The sequence below is a fragment of the Pinus tabuliformis genome, chromosome 4_2 (assembly GCF_031772625.1).
Source record: "Pinus tabuliformis cultivar Carrire ecotype Pingquan chromosome 4_2, CPIR1, whole genome shotgun sequence".
Lineage (NCBI taxonomy): Eukaryota > Viridiplantae > Streptophyta > Pinopsida > Pinales > Pinaceae > Pinus > Pinus tabuliformis.
The window spans coordinates 162,419,820-162,443,984 of NC_142304.1; the positions used below are offsets into that span (position 1 = coordinate 162,419,820).

At 42.3% G+C, this 24,165-nt stretch overlaps 1 protein-coding gene across 2 annotated transcripts in view; it reads left to right on the forward strand.

Annotated features, from left to right (window-relative positions):
- The window catches only part of LOC149168687 (PROTEIN TARGETING TO STARCH (PTST)), a 467,761-nt gene that overhangs the window by 332,416 nt on the left and 111,180 nt on the right, over positions 1-24,165 (forward strand). The window lies entirely within an intron of this gene.

The following is a 24,165-nucleotide window of genomic DNA, read 5'->3' on the forward strand; positions in this document are numbered from 1 at the left end:
GAGCTTTGACACGTTTTACAAATGAGTGGGTAGATTCTAGGGTATCCATTGTATCAGATGGGTGGACAAATATTAGAAACCAACATTTGATAAATGTTCTTGGTGTTTCTTCTAGTGGTGCAGTATTTATTACATGTCATGACTCCTCCTCCATCAGTGCATCTGCACAAAACATTGCAGATCTCCTATTGCAATCAATCAAAGATGTTGGTCCGAATAATGTGGTTCAAGTGATCACAGATAATGCAGCAAATTGTAAGGCAACAGGAAAAATTATTGAGCGTACTCATCCACACATCTTTTGGTCTGGGTGCCTGGTTCACACATTGAACCTTTTGATGCATGATATTGTGAAGCACAAAGAATGTGGGTGGATTACTGAGCTTTACAGGAGAGGGAAGCAACTCATTAAATTCATCACAGGGCATACAAGGGTAAACTACTTCTATGGCACTTACTCCAAGTTGCAGTTGCTTAAAATTGCAAAGACAAGATTTGCTAGTTATTACCTCACCTTTAGGCGGCTAGTGAAGGTGAGACAGGCTTTAACTAATCTGGTGTGTGCTGAATCATGGGATGAAATTAACACTGGCATAGATGATGCTAATGCAGTCAAGGACACTATTCTTGACAGTTACTTTTGGGCACAGGTTAAATATTTTTTGCAATTCACCAAACCAATTTATTACATGATCAAGTTTGCAGATTCAGATCGACCAGTAATTGGGGAGGTGTATGAGCAAATGGATGGCATGTTGGGGCAGATTAAGGACATTGTTGAGCCTAGAGATACCACCTTGTACAATTATATTCGTGTAGAGGTGGAAAACCGATGGGAAATGCTAAATGTTCCATTGCATGCATTAGCATATGTTTTGACACCTAAATACTATCATCCATCATGGCTTTCAACACTAGCACCTGGGGGGGAAGCAGGAGAAAACTGACAGAAAATATATGGCTGCATTGAGTAAATTAATCCCTGATGAGGAGGACGCTGCATTGGTACGGAGACAGGTGAGCAACTATATGCTTAACACTGGTCCATTTGGGAGCATGCATGCAATTAAAGATCAAGAGACTTTTTCTTCTCTTGAGTGGTGGAACATGCATGGAGGGGGTACTCCACTTCTACAGGTTTTGGCATTGCGGGTGCTATCACAGGTGGTAAACACTTCTTCTGTAGAGAGGTGTTGGAGCTCTTATTCTTTCATCCACAGTGTTAAAAGGAACATGTTGAGTTTAGACCGGGCAGAGAGCTTGGTTTATGTTGATTACAACTTGTGATTGTTGTCCCATTACTGTGAAGATGCAAAGTCTAATAAAGACCTGTTGATTTGGGACAAGAATCCAGAGGAGCCCGATTTGGAGGATGGAGTGTTGCGATTAGAGCAATTAGAGGATGCTCTTATCCAGATATGTCCATTGTGGTATGAATTTTCCAATTTTTCCTTATAAAGAATTCTCTAATTCATGTTTTTAATTTTTTTTTAACTAGTGTTTTTTTTTGCATGAATTTTTTGAGTGATTCCAGGATGATGATGATCGTGTTGATATGCCACCTCCACCCCCATCTGGGCCCTTGGTTCCTAGGTTCCATGGTTCAACACCAACAGCAGGGGTTTCTGCTTCATCAGTTTCAGTGCCACAACTTCCACAAGCACCATCTTCTTCATTGCCACCACGTGGAGGCCCGCCGCCACGTTCTCTTCGTGGTGGAAGGAGGAGAGATTAGTAGATATATTCACAATCTACTACTTTTTGTCATAGATTACTCATTAGACTTGTATGCTTGTGAATTTGAATTTTGAACCTTTTTTGTCTTGGCGGTGACCAAGTGACATATTTTGTAAACATTATTATTTGAATTTTGGACATGACAAATGTTAACAGTTGCTCACTTGCTAGATAAATCATAATATTCTCTATGTTTTATGTTTTATAATATGCTTAAAAATTTGATGTATGTTTGTAATAGCCAGAATATAGATGATTTTTGTACATACTAGTAACTACAATGGAATCATGGATGCCATATCTATCTTGATTTATGGAAAAATATGCATGTTTTCATTTCTTCTACAATTAATTTGGTATTTGGGATGTTTGTTTTGAGTATAAATGATATATATATATATATATATATATATATATATATATATATATATATATGGCAGACGCTTCTGCGTCCCCGCTTCCAAAAAACGTCCCCGCTTCGTGCAACATTGGTTGGGCAAGCAAAGGGAAAAGGAGGCTAAATTTACCATTAATCTTTTACACATGCCAACTAGGGTTTTTGTAGTCGAAGCCCAAATTGTAGTCTTGAAGCAGCAAGCCGAAATTCTGAGGAAGGTCCAGAATCTGAAGTTTTGGAGCAAGTTTGACTAACATTGACTTTGTGGAAGAAAAACTCGTCAAAAGAAGGTTTGACTTGGTCTTGGAGGGGTCTTTGTCAAGGGTCATAGGTCTTGGAATTCATCATCTAAACATTCTATAAGAAGAGAAGAATTTTGGTGGGTTTTCCTCAAGAGGAGAGGTTTTGGCCCTGGCTTCCAACCTTCATTTTGTGTCCTCTTGTCTCATTGTTCGTTATTGTTTGGTAGTTATTCGTTGATTAAAGAACACTATAATAATCAAGAAAAGAAGAGCTAACTACAAGTACATCAAGTTAAGTAATCACAAGCAGTTATCAAAGTAAGAGAAATCACCTAAAGTAACTACTGCTAGATTTCTCAACATGGTATTAGAGCTAAGGTGACTACAACAAGGAAGGGCAGCTTGAAGATTCTTCCAATTGAAGAAGTACACATAAGGGTTGAGCACAAGGATAGCATCAAGAATAGTCATGGCATCAAGAAGGACTACCCATCACATGAAAAGGACAAGAATCACATCATCACAAGAAGAAGACGACCTCAAAGACCTATCTCCATCCAAAGGACTCTATCATTTGATGCATCTTGAAAAGTTTCCACATTCTACACACTCTCCATTTCTACATTCAAAGGAACCAAGAAGAAGTATTTCCACCAAGGTGATCTCCCTCTCTTTGAAGAAAGGATTACATCTCAAGCATATTTGAAGAAAGACATTTGTTATCATCTAGAAGAAGAAGTATTGTCATATTTGAAGAAGGAAGATATCATCTTCAAGAAGGCATCTTCAATTGTCAAGATCATCAAGAAGGCATCAAGTTGAAGATCTCATCTTCAAAGGAGCATCCTCACTTGACAAAGTAAGTATTTTATAATTTTTTGTCTCAATCCTCAAATCAAATGACTTCATTCTGCAAGGAGAACAATAAATTGGTTGGGACCTCAAACTACCTTTCATGAAAGAAGATAATTGATTTAATTCTCATGGAAAATGAAGTCATTGAATATGTAAAGGGCTCCATTGCCAAACCATCTCAAGAGCAAGCTCAAGCACTATCAAAATACCTGAAAGGAGAAATAAGGTCACAAAGGATCCTCATAGAATCGATCAAGGATTCTCTCATCCCTTATGTTGCAAAGTTGAAGAGAACAAAGGAAATGTATGATAAATTGGTGGAGCTATTTTTTGTAAGTACTGCAGGTGAGATCATATCATTAAGAACCAAACTATACAAAATGAAAATCTGAAGAGAAGAAGAGATAGCTTTGTATTTCATGAAGGTATTTGAAATTAGAGACCAACTACAAGAACTTGGAGAAGTAATGTCTGATCGAGAGATGACCACCATTGTGCTTAATGCACTACTAATGAATGGGGCAACTTTGTGTCAAGTATCTATGGGAAGAAGGAAACCACTCCATTCAACGAACTGTGGTCATTATGCAAGATTGAAGAATCTAGATTGAAGGCGAAGAACAATGTTGGATCAACAAAATCAACTCAAGCATATGCAACATCAATAAGGAAGAAAGGAAAATTTGGCAAGTTTGGGCCTCAAAAGAAGTTTCATAAGAAGATTGATATGTCAAAAATCCAATGCTATGAATGTAATGAGTATGGGCACTTCAAAAGGAATTGTCATAAACTTAAGAAGGACAACAAGAAGAGAAAAGGGAGAAATGGAGCCCATGTCACTGAAGAAGTGGAAGAACTGGAAAAGAAGAAGTGAAAGGAGGAAGTAAAAGACCTCTACTAGACTAAGATAACACCATATCCTTAGTTCTTTTTAGTTTTGTGGAACATAACTGTCATGATGGAAAGCATCATAATATGATAGGATGCATTATAACTGAGATATAGATGACATCATCATAAAAGCATGGAAGGATAGCCGAAGTAGAATGTCTACATGATTGTAGCAGTCATCATGATAGAAAGGAAGTAGCTCATGGCATCTTCATTGAAAGCATGTTAGTAGCAATTTTATGGCTGGATAAAATTCATCTAACAAAATAAGAGATCATCATACATCATCATCATTAGAAAGAAGCTTTTGCAGAAAAAGGATCATCTAGATCCTCCATTGGAATCTTCATTAGAAGGTTCACCTCTACTTAGATGAAGCAAGTGTCTCTCTTATAGTGTACATTCCACCTTGTGTAGATCCATTGGTTAAGAAGGATGGAGGTATGATGACAAAGTTGTGCAACATGTCAAGGTGGTTGAAGTACTCTCATCTTCAAGCAAGGAAAGGAAGTTGCTAGAAGGAAGTCTAGATGACCAAGAGAAGGAAGAGGTATGTATATATTTAATAGATAGATAAAGTCATGTCATCATATGGTTGCAGATAGTATGGGTTAAAATGCTCTATCTCATGAGCATGAAGAAGAAACTCTTCCTTTAGAATGATGCATGAAGACATGTAGACAATGTGCTTTGAACTCTTCTACATATTGACAAGATGAAATCAACATAATATGACCTCATGGAGAAAATGAGGTGGTTGGAAATCATGGTTCCTATGATAATGGAACTATGTATAGAAGAACTTGAGGAAAGACACGCAAAGAAAGTGAAAGAAAAGTTCGTGAGGCGAAGCTTTTACTATTACAAGTGATCAACTTTTGATGACTAGCTATGACATCTCCAGGAAGAAAGTATGTGGACCCTGATACGTAAGAAGAACCTTGGTAAATGACTTGGAGATGGATGTGTATGATATGCAAAAGAATGTTGATACAGGAAGATGTCATGACAAAAGGCCATCATATAAAGGTAACTTTGGTTGGATGTTCATTTTGATTTTTGAAATCATCTGGTTGAGTTAAAACAAGGCTAGCGGAAGAAGATTGTCGAAGTCACCTACAACTAACACTCATGAGATTGGATGGAAGATCCTGAAAGAATGAATGACTTGGAAGCGATAGTGCATGAAGGATAGCCAAATGTGGACTAGAAGATCAATTTCCGATGAAGAGAAAGATGGCATGACTATTGGTTTAACACGATGTTTCGTTGAAGAGAAGTGATGAAGAAGACGACCAATTCCCTATGAAGAAAAAGGCTCCACGATGAAGACGTTGAAGTTCATGACATGATGCGAAAAGAAGGAGCCCTACAAGCAGCTGATACTAACATGATCTCCACCGAAGAGAGTTTTCGTTGATAACAAGTCCCTTGTTAAGAGGGAGCTTGGGTATATTCCTTTTGTAGGAATGAGTAGATCCTCCCAAGTTGAGAGGGAGAGATAGACACATCATTCTTGTCTTCTTGTTATGAAGAAAGAATGGAGGATTGTGTAAGCATCTGAGATTGATTTTGATACTCTTTGAGGATGAGGTAGGGCATCCAATAGGCAAGAGTAGTCGAAGAGGAAATTCCACAAGGATGTGTTAATCCAAGATGGGAATGGTTCTAGAAGGACATACCTTGAGAACATCTGGATGAGGTATGTGCCTTGAGAGACAATGATGAAGGTGTTTATAAATCATTGTCTCCCCAACGTTGTGCTCTATTCTTGTGGAGAGATAGAATTGTTAGTCAAGGCCTTGCTATGTGACAATGCTAGTTGATATGATGAGAGGCAATGAGATAAGCTGAAATAATAGCTTATGAGATGGCTTACAAATTTGACTCTTCCTATGAGAATACTTCAGTATGAGCATGTCTAAGTATCTTGTATGGATTATGAATACCTCCCTAGTTAAGAGGGAGTGTTGAAAAATATAACTAGGTTCAGTGTTCATAATATAATAATGATTTTATGTAAATAGGACAAAAAAAAATATTATTATTATTTTGTAGCATGGGTTTCATGCTCAAGATTATTTTATCTAGTAGGTCAAGCAACCATTGAGTGCTCCTAGGTTTTGTCATTGAATCAAGAAGTCAAAGAAGTCATTGTAAGACCCATTCGGGCGTCATATATCAAGTGAAAGATTTTTTTTGAGTCAAAATAGGGTCAAAGACCCACTCCAAGATCCTGGGTCTTATAAAAGGAACTCGACCTCATCAAAAAGTCACTCATCAAGTTCAATCAAGGAAGAATAAGTAGCCTAATTGTTGATTTGGGGTAGCATCATATGTGCTCTAGCCATGAAAATTGGTGTAGAGGCTAAAGCACATGAGATTTCCAAGACCAAGAAATGGTTTGGGGAAATTCTGCTCGGTGAAGGAGATATTAAAATAATTAATATTTTTAATGGGTTCCTAATTCTAAACTTACGAAAATAAAAATATTAATGGGTATTAATATAAAACTGGGTTAGAAGGTTCTAAATGACATGGGTCAAGCCAAATCTAATCTTAGCTGTTGATTAGAGATGTAATCTCGGCCTTTGAAGACTCAACAGAAAAAGTATAAGAGGAGGCTTGAGGGTCAGTTGGAGATACACTAGAGTGATCAGTCAGTTCGATTTTCTAGAGAGGTTTGGTAAAAGAAATCGAACCAGTGATTAGAGTTGCAGTGAGGGGTAGTGAGTATGAGGCAGAGAGGCAGAGATAGTGTCAGAAGACCAACACAGAAGTAGAAAGGCAGAGGCAGAGCCAGAGGGAACCATGCAGAGGCCAACAGTGACTGCGTAGAGGCCAGAAGGGCCTATGTCATCCACACAGAGGCTGCAGAAGTGACGCAGAGGGCCATAGAGGTTGCACAGAGCCTCAGAGGGCTGACGTAGAGGGTTTCGGGCTGATGCAAAGGCCAGGAGGGCTGACGCAGTGCTTCAGATTGTGTTGGAGAGGGTTTCGTGGGGTAGACTTTCAAAATATCTGCTTCTGAAGAGAGGTATTATTACCAGATTTCTTATCTTTGTCAGGTGAGCCAATTTGGAATCCAATGTACTCAAGAAAATTTTCTTAACAGTAAAACCCTTAGAACAGCTGCATCGGTTTTCCCAAGTTTGGTTTTTCCGAGGACAATTGTCCAAAAATAACGGTGTCCCTTGTGTGTTTGTCTATTTCTTTTAGCTGTTGATCTGTAGATGGTTGAGATTGTATTGTGTTTATTTCAGTGTTTATATGGTTAAATAATTTGTTAGTAATTAAACAAGTAGGTGAAATAAACTAGAGAATACAGATAAAATTTCTAACGGGTAATACTTAGAAATTTCAACATGGTATTAGAGGGTTGCAGATCACAGGAGAGCTGAAGGTGTCAGTTGAATCAGAGAATTTGCAGCAGAAACAGCTGTCCCGAGTGATAGAAGTTGTTCCTAGGCAGAAAGCAGCAGAGAAGGGTTGATGCAGAGGGCCTACATCATCAGTTCGAGCCAGAGAGAGGCCAACGCAGAGGCAGAAGAAGGCAGAAGGGGCTCACAAAGAGCCATGCAGAGACCAGGAGGGTTGACGCAGTTGGCCAAGGGAGAAAATCAACCTTCCCAGGATTGCGCAGAGCCTAGAGGCTCAGTTCTTCAGTTGCTGGGGCATAGGAAGCTGTGGGCAGATTGCAGAGAGTGAAGCTGGTGGGGTGTTGTTGCTGTTGAGGCAGAATAGTACCTAACGGGACAGAACCAAGGTAGAGGGAGTCGCTACCTAGGCGAATTTCTAGCCAAGAAGTCCATATCAATGTTGCAGGAACATAGGAGATCGGAGAGGTGCGATTCGACTGTTGGTAGAAGGATTTCCAGGAGGGAAATCGACACTCAGAGGGAGTGTAGCAGAGAACTTCCAAGAGGGAAGTAGAGACTTAGAAGGAATCGAAGAGAGAACTTCCAGGAGGGAAGTAAAGACTCAGAGGAGTCGAAAAGAAGAGCATAGAGATGGCCATGAATGGACTAAGGGATCAGGACAGGCTGGACGGAGCGTCCAACTTCATCATTTGGAAGGCCAGGATCCTGTCTGTTCTAGATAGACATCGTATCAAGGCCTTCGCCTTGAGAACTGTGGCTATCCCAGTGGACCCAACTGACAATGAAAAGTATGAGGATGTGATGGCCAAGGTGAAATGCATAATCCTATTGGGGTCAAGGATCATGTGGTCCAAGTTATTGCCAAGAAGAATACAACAAAGGAAATGTGGGACACCTTGACAACATTGTATCAGGGCACTTACATGCAGAGGAAGATGATGCTGGAGAATCAACTGTGGTCGTATCAGATGCATAAGGGGGAGTAGGTAGATCACTTCCTCAATAAATTGAAGGAGATTCGAGACCAACTGACTTCCATGGGGGCCACGCTAGATCAGGAGTTAATGGTGAGGAGCGCCCTGAACGCAGTCTCCAAGGGGTGGGAGACGTTTTTCCAAAGCATTTTGGGTAGAGAACATCTTCCAGATTGGGAAGGATTGTGGGTGGCTCTTTGCCAAAAAGAGATCAGACAGCTGACCAAGACGGGAAGTAGCAGCAAAGGAACCCGGGTCAAGAAAGAGGAGGAAGAGGATGCAGCTCTCGCATCTGCGGGGCAACAAGGGAAGAGGAAGAAAAAAGACCTTTCCAAGATTAAGTGCTTCAACTGTGGGGAGCTGGGCCATTATGCAAACTAGTGTCCAAGGAAGAAGAATAAGGGAGAGGCGTCTGACTCCAAGGCAGCACCAACGAAGGCGGAAAAGGAGGTAGAGGATGATGACAATTGTGCCATGAGTGGTCATGTACCTCTAGAGAAGAGGTGGGGAGACATCGAGCTGTAGTCAGGAAGACTACAGGTGATGAGGGGCAAGATCCTTGAGGTACCCAAACTCTTGGATCATACCTAGTTACGGGAGCCCTGAAGTGACAGTAGCAGGATGGCGGATGTTGGTAGAAGTGGATGCAGATGAAGCGATAGAGAGTGCTAGAGTGCAGCAGTCCTAGGCAATGCATAGAGGGTTGCAGCAGTGCGAGAGGCACAAAGGAGGTTTTAGCAGTGTAGGATGGCACATAGAGGTTTACAGCGGTGCGAGAGGCACAAAGTTGTTGCAGCAGCGCAGACACAATAGAGGGAGCACAGGATAGCAACAGAGAGAGCTTCAACATTGGGAGGGTTTCTAGCCTGACAAGGATGTCAGTAGTTGGGTGGATAGAAAATGTCAAGGCAGAGTAAGTAATTGATTTGTTCATAATGTAAAGGAAAAGTTGAGTACTTCAAATGTGATGTGGTAAACGATGGATGGCCCTATATTATTGCAGCTTGGGTCGCCGCTCAATTGTAGACTGCTTATGGTAGTGGGTTCCTGAAGTCTATTTCCAGGAATCTTGTAGCTTGTAGATGGACCATCGGGCTTTCTAAATAGTCCTTCAAGTAATATAAGTTCTCGACCGCTTGCAATTGAGGTTCGTCCAAACATAGAGAGGTGGATAGGGATCGATGGATGTAAAGCACATACATAATCTTGTTCCATCATATATGAGGTATCGTAATAAACTTCCCCTAACTTCAGATGTTACCCCTTTCATTAGAAAAGAGAATAGAAAACCAACCTCGTGTGCGGGGAACCCCGTCATGTTTAGGGCTATTATAACGAACATGACCGAACCATCATGCTGACTTGTTTCACTCACCGCCGAACCATAGAGTAGAGCTTACATCGCAGATAATAAGTATGACTGAACAAAGAAAGAAGGGACTCGTACTAACTACACTACTTTCCTTCTTGTTCGAACCAGTGAATACCACTATGCGGGCTTAAGGAAATTACCTTTCTCTTCACTCATCAAAAGGTAATTTGGACCGGTCGGAAGCTCCCATCAATCTTTGGGCCACCCTAGTTCTTCCATTGATTGAATGTTGCACCTTGAACCATAAGCATCCAACCGACATCTCCCCGGTAGGTAACACTGGGCTGACTGGTCAAATGGGGTAACATAATCCATCTATCTCGTTCGGTGATTCATTCGTAAAGCCAGCAAGCGGACAGCAAGAGGCGGGTAGGCATGACTGTGTCCTTTCGGTGTTCACATCCCTAGGTCTGTTTGGAGTAAGTAATTAATATCTAAACGGGCAAGCAGCAAGAATAGAAGCAGGTAGGTGGGACTGGGCTTAAGGGGAACACAGGGGAACAAAATAGATCTTGTTATCGTGTCAACTTGGCTAAATCAAAATCTATCTCGTCTGGTGTCAACAGGGTTAACATACCCGAAATAACGTATGTTAACAGCTTGTCTCAATCTCTTCTGGTGTCAACTTGAACTCAATCACTATCTCTTCTGGCACAAACTTGGGTAACATCGATATGTTCGTAAGGAACTGGAACTCTAAATGCAGAAGGTGACAACATCTGACTCCACCTGGGGACGAGGCATTGGATTGCAATGCATCGAGAACTTGTAGTCTGTGAACTTCTCTTTTTGGGCATGGAGTCTTTTCTAAACAAATGATGATTTTGTGAAAGTGGAAATTTTAACAGAAAACTGGAAATTTCATATGATAATTACAATACACACACTAGTATTTACAATGAGTGCAAGACAGGTACCTTTAATTCTGGAAATAGAGTTTGAGGAACTGACCATTTACTGGCAGCTCCAACAATTCACCTTCCAGATTTTCGAGCAAGTACATATTATTTCCTTTCTCTTCTGAAATTTTGAAAGGGCCGAACCAAAGTGAATCAAATTTTCTGTGTTTACCTTTTTCTTCCCGTCGGACGTCCCATCGGAGAACTAAATCTCTTGGTTGAAGAGGTCGATCCTTGGCCTTTTTGTCAAACAGGGATTTCATCTTCTGTTGATAATTTGACAAATTTCCCCCCACATGTTCCCTGTTTTCATGGAGCTCGACCAATTGGTTTATCCTTCGTGTCAAAGCACTTGGCTCCTCAGCTTCTTGTAGTAACTTTGCCACTGGCATTGCTAATTGGATTGGGAAGACTGTAGCCTTACCATACACTAGCTTGAAAGTCGATTTTCTAGTGGAACGTTTAGGAGTCACTTGGTTAGCCTAGAGGGAAAACTTCAATTGGGTGTCCCAATTCCTCTAATTTTCGGTGATGGTCTTCTTCAACACTCTCACCACAGTTTTGTTTGAGGACTCAACTAAACCGTTTCCTTGAGGATAGTAGGTAGTGGAGTGTTTGATGATGATATTGAACTTCTGACAGAAGCTGGTGAATTTTGCGAATTTGAAGACTTGAGCATTGTCAGTGATAATTTTGATAGGACAACCAAAGTGAGATAATATGTTCTCCTCCATAAACTTGATTACCACTGAGTTTGTAGTGTTTCTGGCTGGGATGGCCTCTACCCACTTGGTGAAATAATCCGTGGTTGTTAATATCCACTTATGTTGGCCACTGGAAGGTGGGTTTATCTCTCTTATGAAGTCTAGTCCCCACTGTCTGAAGGGTTCTTCCACATGCACTGGGATTAGGGGGAGAGGAGAAATTTTTTTTTTCTCAGCAAAGACTTGGCACTTTTGACATGACTTGACTTGTGAATGAACATTTCCAAATAGTGTAGGCCAGTAGAATCCTGCCTTGAGGATTTTGTGAGTTGTGGTCTTCCAACTGTAATGACCTCCACAAACTCCTCCATGAAATTCCTCAATCACTTTATGAGTTTCGCCTTCTACCAAAAATAACAACAAAACTCCCACCGGGTCCTTCTAGTAGAGTTGACCATTGGATATGATATACTTTTGAGCTTGTAGTCTCAGAGTCCTGTATTTAGATTTATCCAGCCCAAGTGGGCACCGCAAGAACAAGAGTTAATGGATGATATTCTTATACCAGGGTGATCCCTCATATTTAGCATAGATATTTTGCTCTAATGTTTTAATCCTATTCTGTTGAACTTCTATTATCAGGGTTATTCCCAAATCTTGGCAATTAGATTTTGATAAAACCTTGGCCAACCCATGGCCTTTTATGAGCTTAGTAGGCTTTATATCTAACTCATATTCCTGTATCTTTGCTATCCACCTACCCCTTTTTCCTTCACTGTCTCCTTGCACAAGGATGTCCTTGACTGTTGTCGTTGGGACAAATGCTGTGATTTCTAATTGTAGCACATACACTCGAAATGCCTTCAAAGCTTTGACTAGTGCATAGGCTTGTTTCTCCAAGATGTTATATTTCAGCTCAACATCCCTCAGGACTTGGCTGAAGAAGGCGATGGGTTGTTCATAACCATCTTTATTCTTCTGTAGCAAAACTGTGGCAATAGTATGCGGAGAAGCAAAATAAAAGATATAGAAAGGCATTGAGTAGTCAGGGCTGACTAGTATCGATGCTTCAGCTAAAGCTTCTTTAATTCTAGTAAAAGAATCTTGGGGGGCAGGGCTCCACTTGAATTCATTTTCCTTTTTTAGCATATTTGTAATACCCTTCACTATTTCTGCATAGTTGGGTATGAACCTTCTCAAGAAATTGATTCTCCCCAAAAAGGCTTGGACCTCTTTCTTATTTCTGGGTAGAGGAATGTGACTGATAGCTTCGACTCGCTTAGGATCAATTTTCACTCCTTGCGCTACTATGTGTCCTAGTAGCTTCCCCTCACTCAGGGCAAATTGAGATTTCTTGGGATTCAAAGATAGTCCATACCTCCTGCATTTCTCAAAGGTGAGCTTCAAGTGGAGGATGTGTTCTTCATCAGTGTTAGAGAAGACTATGATATCATCCAAATATACCACTATGAACTGTTGAAATTTCTAAGTCTGACACGTCAGAAATCCCTACTGCATTATTTGGTTTAATTTCTCCTACTTGTTTATTCCATTAACAAGTTATTTATAAATATAAATATTGAAATAAACATAAATGCAACCTTAACTCATATACAGATTAGCAACTGAAATAAATGACACAAACACACAAGGGACATCGTTATTTTTGGACAATCATCCCCGGAAAAACCCAATGTGGGAAAATCGGTCAACAGATACGAGCGTTTTATTTTTATGCAGATTCTGAATACATCTAGGGTGCCAGAAATGGCTCACCCAACAGAGAATGTCCACGGCAGCAGTCCAGGCTCTGCGCTATCTCTCTGGCACTATCTCTGCCTCTCTGCTATGTATTCTCAGCCTCGTGCCGAACTGCCCCTCGCTGCAACAAATCACTAGCTTGATTCTCTCAGCAAATGTTAAGTTATGGTATGTTCTATGCTTATAACAGTTTACTTCTTTTTCTTATAATATTCCACAGATTAGCAATCACATATACATAAAGTAAAGTGCAGATAGAACATTAAACGATCGACAAAAAACAAGCCAAGACAAGAGACACAAGATGTGGCGGCTAGCCATGGACAAACCCCACAATGTGTGGGGAAACCCTTTGTTCAAATCTTCTTTTATCTTCAATAATTCAGCAGAGAGAAATAGTACAATAAATCTAATTCATATCAGCGGTAGCAAACCCTAGATCAGCATCATGAGCATTAGCGGCTTCATTATCAAACTAGGGCAGACCATATCTCACAAACCGACCGTCGGATTGACTTCATTCCACCACCAAAAGTTTTGGCTTCCAGAGGAGGTTCAGATGAACCTACAGCGCAGTCAAGATGAGGAGATCTTCTAGGCCACGCAAGTCAATCTTTACTTCTGCAGTTGTAGCTTCAGTTTCAGCAGTTTCCGGCTTCAAACTAGGGCAGTCGACTTGCAAACCGTTCATCGGATTGACTTCATTCCACCACCAAAAGTTGCGGCTTTCAGAGGAGGTTTAGATGAGCCTACAACGCAGTTCCAAAGAGGAGATCTTCTAGGCCACGCAAGTCAATATTTACTTCTGCAGTTGCAGCGTCAGTTTCAGCAGTTTCCGGCTTCAAATTAGGGCAGTCGATATCTTGCAAACCCTTCATCGGATTGACTTCACTCCACCACCAAAAGTTGCGGGGTTCAAAGGAGGCTGAGATGAACCTACAACACAGTTCCAAAGAGGAGATCTTCTAGGCCACGCAAGTCAATCTTTACTTCTGCAGTTGCAGCGTCAGTTTCAGCAGTTTCCGACTTCAAACTAGGGCAGTCGATATTTTGCAAACCGTTCATCGGATTGACTTCTTTCCACCACCAAAAGTTGCAGCTTTCAGAGGAGGTTCAGATGAACCTACAACGCAGTTCCAAAGAGGAGATCTTCTAGGCCACGCAAGTCAATCTTTACTTCTGCAGTTGCAGCTTCAAATTCAACAGCTTCCGGCTTCACATGTGTGAGAGAGAGACCCATTTTAGCGCAGTAGAGAAGAGACTCATTTCTGCGTTGTAGAGAGAGAGAGAGATGTGATGAGATGAGTGAGTCCAAATGAGGAAAAGTCCTCTTATAGTTATACACAACGTTGGTGGGTGAATAGATGCGACTGTTGGGCTTCTGAGCCTACATGAGTTGTAGGTCGGCTTGATAATAATTCCATAATCAAAATAAATCCATATCTCCATGAATACTTATCGGAATCGGATGATCTTTATATCAATCCTACACCTCTCGATGAGAGGAATCTAATAAAAATATTATCAGCCATGAATAAGATGAACCACATGAAGTTTTGCCCTGGTTGCCAATTTTAACACTCCCTCTCAACCATGGAGAACTTCATCTGCAATCTGTCTATCGGTCGTTACTATTCATCCATCAAATGCACTGGCCTGTACAGCTTGACCCTTGCCCTGCTTTGCTCTATTCTGCCTGTTCTGCTTCGTCTTGTTCTGTCCTGCACTGATCTGTACTGTTTTGCTCTGTCCTGCTCTGCTCTTGTATTGTTCTGTTCTGCTCTGCTTTTGTCCGAATTATGAAGAAGAAGAAATGATCGAGGATGTGTCATACTGACTCAAAGTCAGTCTCAGAGTATGTACCACTGGTCCCAGACCAGTCTTAACCAACCCGAAGTCAGCGTCATAGTGAGTACAACTCCACTGGTCCTAAACCAGTATCATCGTCCACTGACTCAAAGTCAGTCTCAGAGTGCGTACCACTGGTCCCAGACCAGTCTCAGCCGACCCGAAGTCAGCTTCATAGTAAGTACCACTCCTACCACTGGTCCCAGACCAGTATCGCAGTCTCAGAGAGTGTACCACTGGTCCCAAACCAGTCTCAACCGACCCGAAGTCAGCGTCATAGTATGTACCACTCTCACTGGTCCCAGACCAGTACTGCACTGACACGAAGTCAGTCTCGGAGTATGTACCACTAGTCCTAGACCAGTCTCAACCGACCCGAAGTCAGCGTCATAGTATGGTACAACTCCTACCACTGGCCCCAGACCAGTATCATTGATCCCAGATCAATGAAGGTCATCCTAGCCTAGGGAGTACAGTAGATACAACGATGCGTCCATCGGTACTACTATGGTCCCTAATTTCATTTCCCTGCTCATTGATCAGATGAGAGGTACTTCCCATGAGTCCCAGACTGCATGGGTAGGATGCCTCGACAGGAGAACTAATCAATCCTGTCCTCATAGGAGAACACATCAATCTTTCTACAATCGCCGTGGAGAACACAACAATCCAGGCTGCCATGGAGAACACATCAATCCAGGCCTCACAGGAGAACTAATCATCCTGCTACACAGGAGAGCGAATCATCCTGTTCCACAAGAGAGCGAATCATCTTGTCCCACAAGAGAGCGAATCATCTTGTTCCAGTGTGCACCACCAGGGGAGGGTGAGTCACCCTGTGGTCGTATGTTGTTCCAGTAATAACCGCAAGCCCTCAGAGCTCCCAGAGCTCAATGTATGAAACATGCAGGACCCTTGTACAAGGGTTTCTTGCCGACTCCAAGTCGTTTGGGAAAATCACAATTAGATCTTTCCTCGGGGCTTTGACAAGGTGTATCAACCTGTACATCATCTTAATGTGATGGAGCCTCCTTGCTCATCAACTTACCATATCCCAGACACTGTCTATCTGCTGGAGCAATCGACGAATATGGGATTCCTCAATAATCGAATCCCACCTCTGGTTGTTACAGAGAATCACAGTGGTATCCAATGTAAATCCAAACAGCTCACTGAAGAACTTTCACAACCAGACTGCCTCACATGAGGTTATGCTAGCAACAATATATCCTTCTTCGGTGGTGCTCAAAGCCACCGAATTCTGCTTCCTGCTCATCCAGGATATCGAAGCAGATCCCAAGGTGAAACAGCACCCGGAAGTGCTCTTACGGTCCACCACACTGCCTACCCAATCAGCATCAGTATATCCAAGTAGTCTTACATCTTCGGCAGTGTATCTTAACCCATTGTACCACGAAGATATCTCAGAAGATTCTTGGCATCAATCCAGTGAGGCTCAAACAAATATGAGCTCACAATGCTAACTGCAAAACATATTTTCGGATGGAGGTTCACCAAGAACATCAATGCGAATGAGTTTTTGAAACTCAGAGGCATTTCCCAAGTCTGGTCCGACGTCACTACCATATAACTTTTAAAAGTTAAGATCCTCGAGGTAGTCACAGGCTTGCAGTTCATCATACCGAATCTTTCCAATATATTTACCACATATTTTCCTTGAGATAGGAAAATTTCCCTTGGCTTCTGCCACACTTCAAGTCCTTGGTCCTTCATTTCAAATTTAGAAGCCATCTCCCTCTTACATTTGTGAATGAGAGGGTTTGCACCTGTTAGAAAGAGGTCATCCACATACAACACCAGTATGAGAGGCTTGTCATCTTCAACGTTAAAGTAAAGGTTAGGATCAACTTCACTCCTAGTGAATCCCAGCTTCATCAAGTAGCTATCGATCCTCTCATACCATGCTCGGGGTGCTTGCTTCAGCCCATAGAGAGCCTTCTTCGACCTGCATACATGAGATTTTCAATCATAAATCTCAAATCCTTCAGGTTGCTCCACATAGACCTCTTCTTTGATAGAACCATGCAAGAACGCGGTCTTAACATCCATCTGATGTAGGTTCCATCCTTGTGAAACCACAAGGGCTATGATCAAGCGGATGGTCGTATATCTGGCAACAGGTGCAAATATCATAGTCTATACCTCCCTTCTGGGATAAACCACGAGCAACAAAATGAACCTTATACTTTTCCATACTTCCATTCGCTGCATACTTTATCTTGTAAAGCCATTTTGAAGTAACAATTGTCTTGTCCAGGGTCTGGGAACTACTTCCCAGATATCATTCTCCATAATAGACTCATATTCTATGGTCATAGCACCCTTCCATAGTTAATGCTTGACGACATTTGAGAATGATGAAGGCTCATTTTGTATGATCGTGCTCATGATGGTCAGGTATCAGTCCCTGATACCTGTTAAGTTTCTTACTTTGACGGAAGGTTCGTCAGGGTGCAGCATGTCCTTCAGCATCATCAAGTATCCCCCTAAGCCATGAAGGCCTCTTCCTAGAAGAGGAAGGCTCATGTGGATGAGGATCAATCAGATCCATGGGTTCTTCTACATCAGGCATTGATTCATCATCCTTTTCTTTCGGTTCCCTGGTGTCGGCTTCTTGAGAGCTACTCAAAGTCAGAAGAGTGTCCACCTTGCCGAGAGCCATATCTTTGTCAAAGGTGACATCATGACTAATCACGACTTCCCTTTGACCGGTGGTGAACATTTCTTCAGGAGTTTAGGAACCCATTGCTTGATGAGGGCATCGATTTTGTACATATACGACGGTGATTGTAGTTTCATCCCATAGAAACTTTGGAAGTCTTTGATCATGTAGCATGGCCCGAACAGCTTCCATCATCGTGTGGTTCTTCCTTCCCACCACACCATTCTGCTCAGGAGTATGTGGTGTAGTAGTCTCCCTCTTAATGCCAACCTCAGGTATGCCCGAGTGAACCAATTGTAATATATCGGAGGTCTTGCTTTGGCTTGAGGGGAATGGTCACCTTTTGAGCTTTCCTTCGGCACATCGGGGACATACACCTTCTTTCTCTACTTGGAATTCGGGCATCCCTGTTACCATCTGTCTTACATCGGGTAGAGCTTAGTAATGAAGGTGGGCAAACCTCCGATGCCAAAGTTCGGACTAAAGAGTTGTGTCACAAGACATGACACCTAGCGAACTTCCATCGACCTGATATAATGAATCAACACAAAACCCAAGAGTAAAGGCATCTTTAACATTATTTTTCCATATACATACCTTGCCATTGCTGAAGGTTACCTTGTAGCCTCTATCTTCCATTGCCAAGATGGACACTAGGTTCCTTTTGAGGTCAGGTGCATTTAATACATCCTAGAATTTCTAGCCTTCTTGAATGCTTGTCCTCTTCCTTGATTCCCAGCTCTCCTCTTACCTTTGCTGTTGAATTTGTCATTCCTTTGATTGCCATCAGAGAGATTTCGAGTTGCACGACTGCATACTGTACCATGCTGCTCTAATCATGATTATCATCATGCTGCCCATGTCCATGATTTTGTCCATCATAATGTTGCTCAAACTAGTGTGCATCATCATCATGCTGTCCTATATGTCCATGATATCATGTTGCCCTTTATGTCCATGATCACATTCATCATGATGCTCATGATCTCATACATAGTGACTTGCTTTATTGCAAATGTAATTTAGTCCCGGAACTATTTCTTTTCTTAGCATGAGAAGAAAAGGCAACAAGATGACCTTTAGGCATGGGCATTTCTTGCACTTCTTCCCTTGTTTCTTCTTGAATGCATCTAGCCATTAATTCCTTGAAACCAGGAATTACATTATAGTTCAGAAGAGTAGTCTTGAACACGTACCATTCGGATGGTAATCCAGTCTATCGTAGATTTCCTTAGAGGTGTCCAGTTCAGAGATGTAGGCCACCAAGTGCTTGTCGATAGAGTCCCAGATGATCTTCTATTGTTTTGACTTCTCCATTTTTTCATTTGTTCCAGGCAGCAGCGGATGCATTTGATGGAGGCTCAACAATATTGCCTCTCACATGATCCAACACTCCTTGATTCTCAAGGGTTAGATCGATAAACATCTTCCATCCGTGATAGTCAGCTTTCTCACGGAGCTTGTCTTCAGCAGGAAAGAGTGTTGAGGACCCCATAGTTCTTTTAGGATAGCCTTGCCAATATTCTCTTCGATGATTGCTCTTGCTCTTGCTCGGGCTTTGTCTTCACCTCAGCTCTGATACCATGTTAAGTTATGGTATGTTCTATGCTTATAACAATTTACTTCTTTTTCTTATTATATTCCACAGATTAGCAATCACATATACATAAAGTAAAGTGCAGATAGAACATTAAACGATCAACAGAAAACAAGCCAAGACAAGAGACACAAGATGTGGCGGCTAGCCAGGGACAAACCCCACAATGTGTGGGGAAACCCTTTGATCAAATCTTCTTTTATCTTCAATAATTCAGCAGAGAGAAATAGTACAATAAATCTGATTCATATTAGCAGTAGCAAACCCTAGATCAACAACATCAGCATTAGCGGCTTCATTATCAAACTAGGGCAGACCATATCTCACAAACCGACCGTCGGATTGACTTCATTCCACCACCAAAAGTTTCGGCTTCCAGAGGAGGTTCAGATGAACCTACAGCGCAGTTCAGATGAGGAGATATTCTAGGCCACGCAAGTCAATCTTTACTTCTGCAGTTGCAGCATCAGTTTCAGCAGTTTCCGGCTTCAAACTAGGGCAGTCGATATCTTGCAAACCGTTCATCGGATTGACTTCATTCCACCACTAAAAGTTGTGGCTTTCAGAGGAGGTTCATATGAACCTACAATGCAGTTCCAAAGAGGATATCTTCTAGGCCACGCAATTCAATCTTTACTTCTGCAGTTGCAGCTTCAGTTTCAGCAGTTTCCGACTTCAAACTAGGGCAGTCGATATCTTGCAAACCGTTCATCGGATTGACTTCATTCCACCACCAAAAGTTGCGGCTTTCAGAGGAGGTTCAGATGAACCTACAGCGCAGTTCCAAAGAGGAGATCTTCTAGGCCATGCAAGTCAATCTTTACTTCTGCAGTTGCAGCTTCAGTTTCAGCAGTTTCCGGCTTCAAACTAGGGTAGTTGATATCTTGCAAACCGTTCATCGGATTGACTTCATTCCACCACCAAAAGTTGCGGCTTTCAGAGGAGGTTCAGATGAACCTACAACACAGTTCCAAAGAGGAGATCTTCTAGGCCATGCAAGTCAATCTTTACTTCTGCAGTTGCAGCTTCAAATTCAACAGCTTCCGGCTTCACATGTGTGAGAGAGAGACCCATTTCAGCGCAGTAGAGAAGAGACTCATTTCTGCGTAGTAGAGAGAGAGAGAGATGTGATGAGATGAGTGAGTCCAAATGAGGAAAAGTCCTCTTATATTTATACACAACGTTGGTGGGTGAATAGATGCGACTGTTGGGCTTCTGAGCCTACATGAGTTGTAGGTCGACTTGATAATAATTCCATAATCAAAATAAATTCATATCTCCATGAATACTTATCGGAATCGGATGATCTTTATATCAATCCTACACCTCTCGACGAGATGAATCTAATAAAAATAGTATCAGCCATGAATAAGATGAACCACATGAAGTTTTGCCCTGGTTGCCAATTTTAACAGCAAACCCTGCTCCAGAGAATCGAATTGACTGATCAATTTGTTGTGTCTCCAATTGATCCTCAAGCCTCCTATTATACTTTTCCTGTTGACGATTCAACGACCGAGATTAAGTCCCTAATCAATGACTAAGATTAGATTTGGCTTGATCCTCGCTATTTAGAACTTTCTCACCCATATCATATTAATACACATTATATTTTAATTCTCCTAAGTTTAGATTTAGGAACCCCATTAAAAATATTAATTATTTTAATATCTCTCCATCCGGGTGGAATTTCCTTAAACGATTTTTGGGTCTTGGAGATCTCATGTGCTTTAGCCTCTCCACCAATTTTCATGGCTAGAACACATCCGATGCTACCAAAAATCAACAGTCTCTCTTAGCGAGGAATGTGCTCTAGTAATGCTTCACCATTGAAACATCATGTTGATCCTTCACACCAGTACCTGTGCTGATGCATGGCCTGCTGCGTCACATCCCCTGCACTGCTGATCCTTGTACTGCTACCCATGACACTGCCACTGCCACTGCCACTGCTACATCTTTACTGCAACTCCCTGTCAACATTCTACCCATGCTGCACTAACACTGCCATTGCTATCTACTACACTGCAACTCAGTTACTGAGAAGTAGGTAACTGATTTGTCCCAAATACTGACATCCCAGTCAGTCTGGAAGCCTCATGATGCTGAACCTGCCTCTGCTGCTATCCTGTGTTCCCTTTGCTGCCACTGCGTTGTTGCATACACCTCTGTGCTTTTCGCACTGCTGCAACCTCCACTATGCTGCCTCAGATTTCTGCACCCAAGCACTGCCTCACTGCTCCACCATACTTTGCTCCACTCGACATCTGTCATCACGCTACTGTCGTTAAGGGCTCCCGTAGCTGGTTGTGATCCATGATTTTGGGTACCTCAAGGATCTCCCCCCTAGTTTGTAGTCCTCCTGACTACAATTCGATGTCTCTGCAACTCTTCTCTAGAGGTGCATGAGCACTCATGGCACGGTCTTCATCAGTCTCGACCTCTTTCTCCGCCTTGGCTGGAGCTGCCTTGGAGTCGAAAGCCTCTCCCTTGTTTTTCTTCCTTGGACACTAGGATGCATAATGTCCCAGCTCCCCACAATGGAAGCACTTCACCTTGGAGATATCCTTCTTCTTCCTCGTCCATTGATGTGCCGCAGATGCTAGAGGCGCATCCTACTCCTCCTCTTTCTTGATTCGACTTCTGTTGCCACTACTCCTCGCCTTGGTCAACCTCTTAATCTCTTTTTGGTGAAGAGCTGCCCACATCTCCTCCTATCCTGGAAGAGTAAACGTGCCTAAAATACTTTGGACAAATGTCTCCCACTCCTCGAAGACTACATTTAGGGCGGTCCTCACCATGAACTCCGGATCCGGTGTAGACCCCACAAAAATAAGTTGGTCATGAATCTCCTGCAATCTGAGGAGGAACGACTCTATTTGCTCTCCCTTTTGCATCTGATACGACCACAACTAATTCTCCAATAACATCTTTCGCTGCATGGAAGTGCCAGGATACAAGGTCGTCAAAGTATCCCACATCTCCTTTGTTGTGTTCTTCTCAGCAATATGTGGTATGACATGGTCTTTGACCTTGTCTAGGATCATGCACTTCGCCCTCGCCATTGCATCCTCATACTTCTCATTTTCAGCTAGGTCGACTGGGATAGCCACACTTCTCAAGGCAAAGTTCGTGATGCAATGTCGATCCAAAACTTCCAGGGTCCTAGCCTTCTAGATGACAAAGTAGGAAGCCCCATACAACCTCTCTTGATCCCTCAGTTTGTTCATTGCCATTTCCGCTCCTCTTCTGGACTCCCTCTGAGTTTTGACTTCCCTCCTGGAAATCTTCCTCTAAGTCCTAATTTCCGTGCTGGAAATCCCCCCGCCAAATGTCGAACTGCTCTTCTCCAATCCTCCTTGCAATTGCAACTCGGATCTGGATTTCTTGGCTAGAAATCTGTCAGGGTAGCGACTCCCTCTACCTTGGTTTTGTGCCCTTAGGTATTGTTCTGCACCGATAGAAACAACACCCCACCAGCTTCTCAATCACAATTTTCCCACAGTTCTCTAAGCCCCGACAACTAAAGAAACTGAGTCTTTCAATCTCTGCGCCATTTCGTCCTCATACTTCGCCCTTGCCATTGCATCCTCATACTTCTCATTTTCAGTTGGGTCAACCGGGATAGCCACGTTCTCAAGGCAAAGTCCATGGTGCGATGTCGATCCAGGATTGCCAGGATCTTGGTCTTCTAAATGACAAAGTTGGAAGCCTCGTCCAACCTATCCTGATCCCTCAGTCTGTTGACTACCATTTCCGCTCCTCTTCTGGACTCCCTCTTTGTTTCAACTTTCCTCCTGGAAATATCACTCTAAGTCCTGATTTCCCTACTGGAAATCCTCCCGCCAAATGTCGAACTGCTCCTCTCCAATCCTCCTTGCAACTGCAACTCGGATCTGGATTTCTTGGCTAGAAATCCGTTAAGGTAGCGACTCCCTCTACCTTGGTTTTGTCCCCTTAGGTACTATTCTGCACCGACAGAAACAACACCCCACCAACTTCTCAATCACAATCTGCCCACAGTGCCCCAAGACTCGACAACTCAAGAAACTGAGCCTTTCAGGCTCTGCGCAATCCCAACAATGACAAAATCTGCTCCTCCTAGCCACAACGTCAATCCTTTCTGGTTGAGAAATATGATCGGGCACTATGTAGGTCTGATCTGCCCCTCTCTACCTCTGCGCTGACCCTCCTCCTGGCTCGAAATGATGACGCATGCCCTCTGCGTCACTTCTTCTCTGCTGCTTCTGCTCTAGAACAACGTTGTCTCTCGGGATAGCTGCTACTGTTGCAAATTCTCTAGATTACTGTTGGTGCCTTTAGTTCTCCTATGATCTGCAATGCTCTGATAGCATGTTGAAATTTCTAAGTCTGACACGTCAGAAATCCCTACTTCATTATTTGGTTTAATTTCTCCTACTTGTGTACTCCATTAACAAGTTATCTATAAATATAAATACAGAAATAAGCACAAATGCAGCGTTAACTCATATACAGATAAACAACTGAAATAACTGAGACAAACACACAAGGGACACCATTATTTTTGGACAATCGTCCCCAGAAAAACCCAATGTGGGAAAACCGGTGCAATAGATATGAGGGTTTTATTATTATGCAGTTTCTAAATACATCTAGAGTGCCAGAAATGGCTCACCCAATAGAGAATGTCCTCGGCAGTAGTCCAGGCTCTGTGCTATCTCTCTGGCACTATCTCTGCCTCTCTACTATGTATTCTCAGCCTCGTGCCGAACTGTCACTCGCTGCAATAGATCACTAGCTTGATTCTCTCAGCAAACCCTGCTCTAGAAAATCGAATTGACCG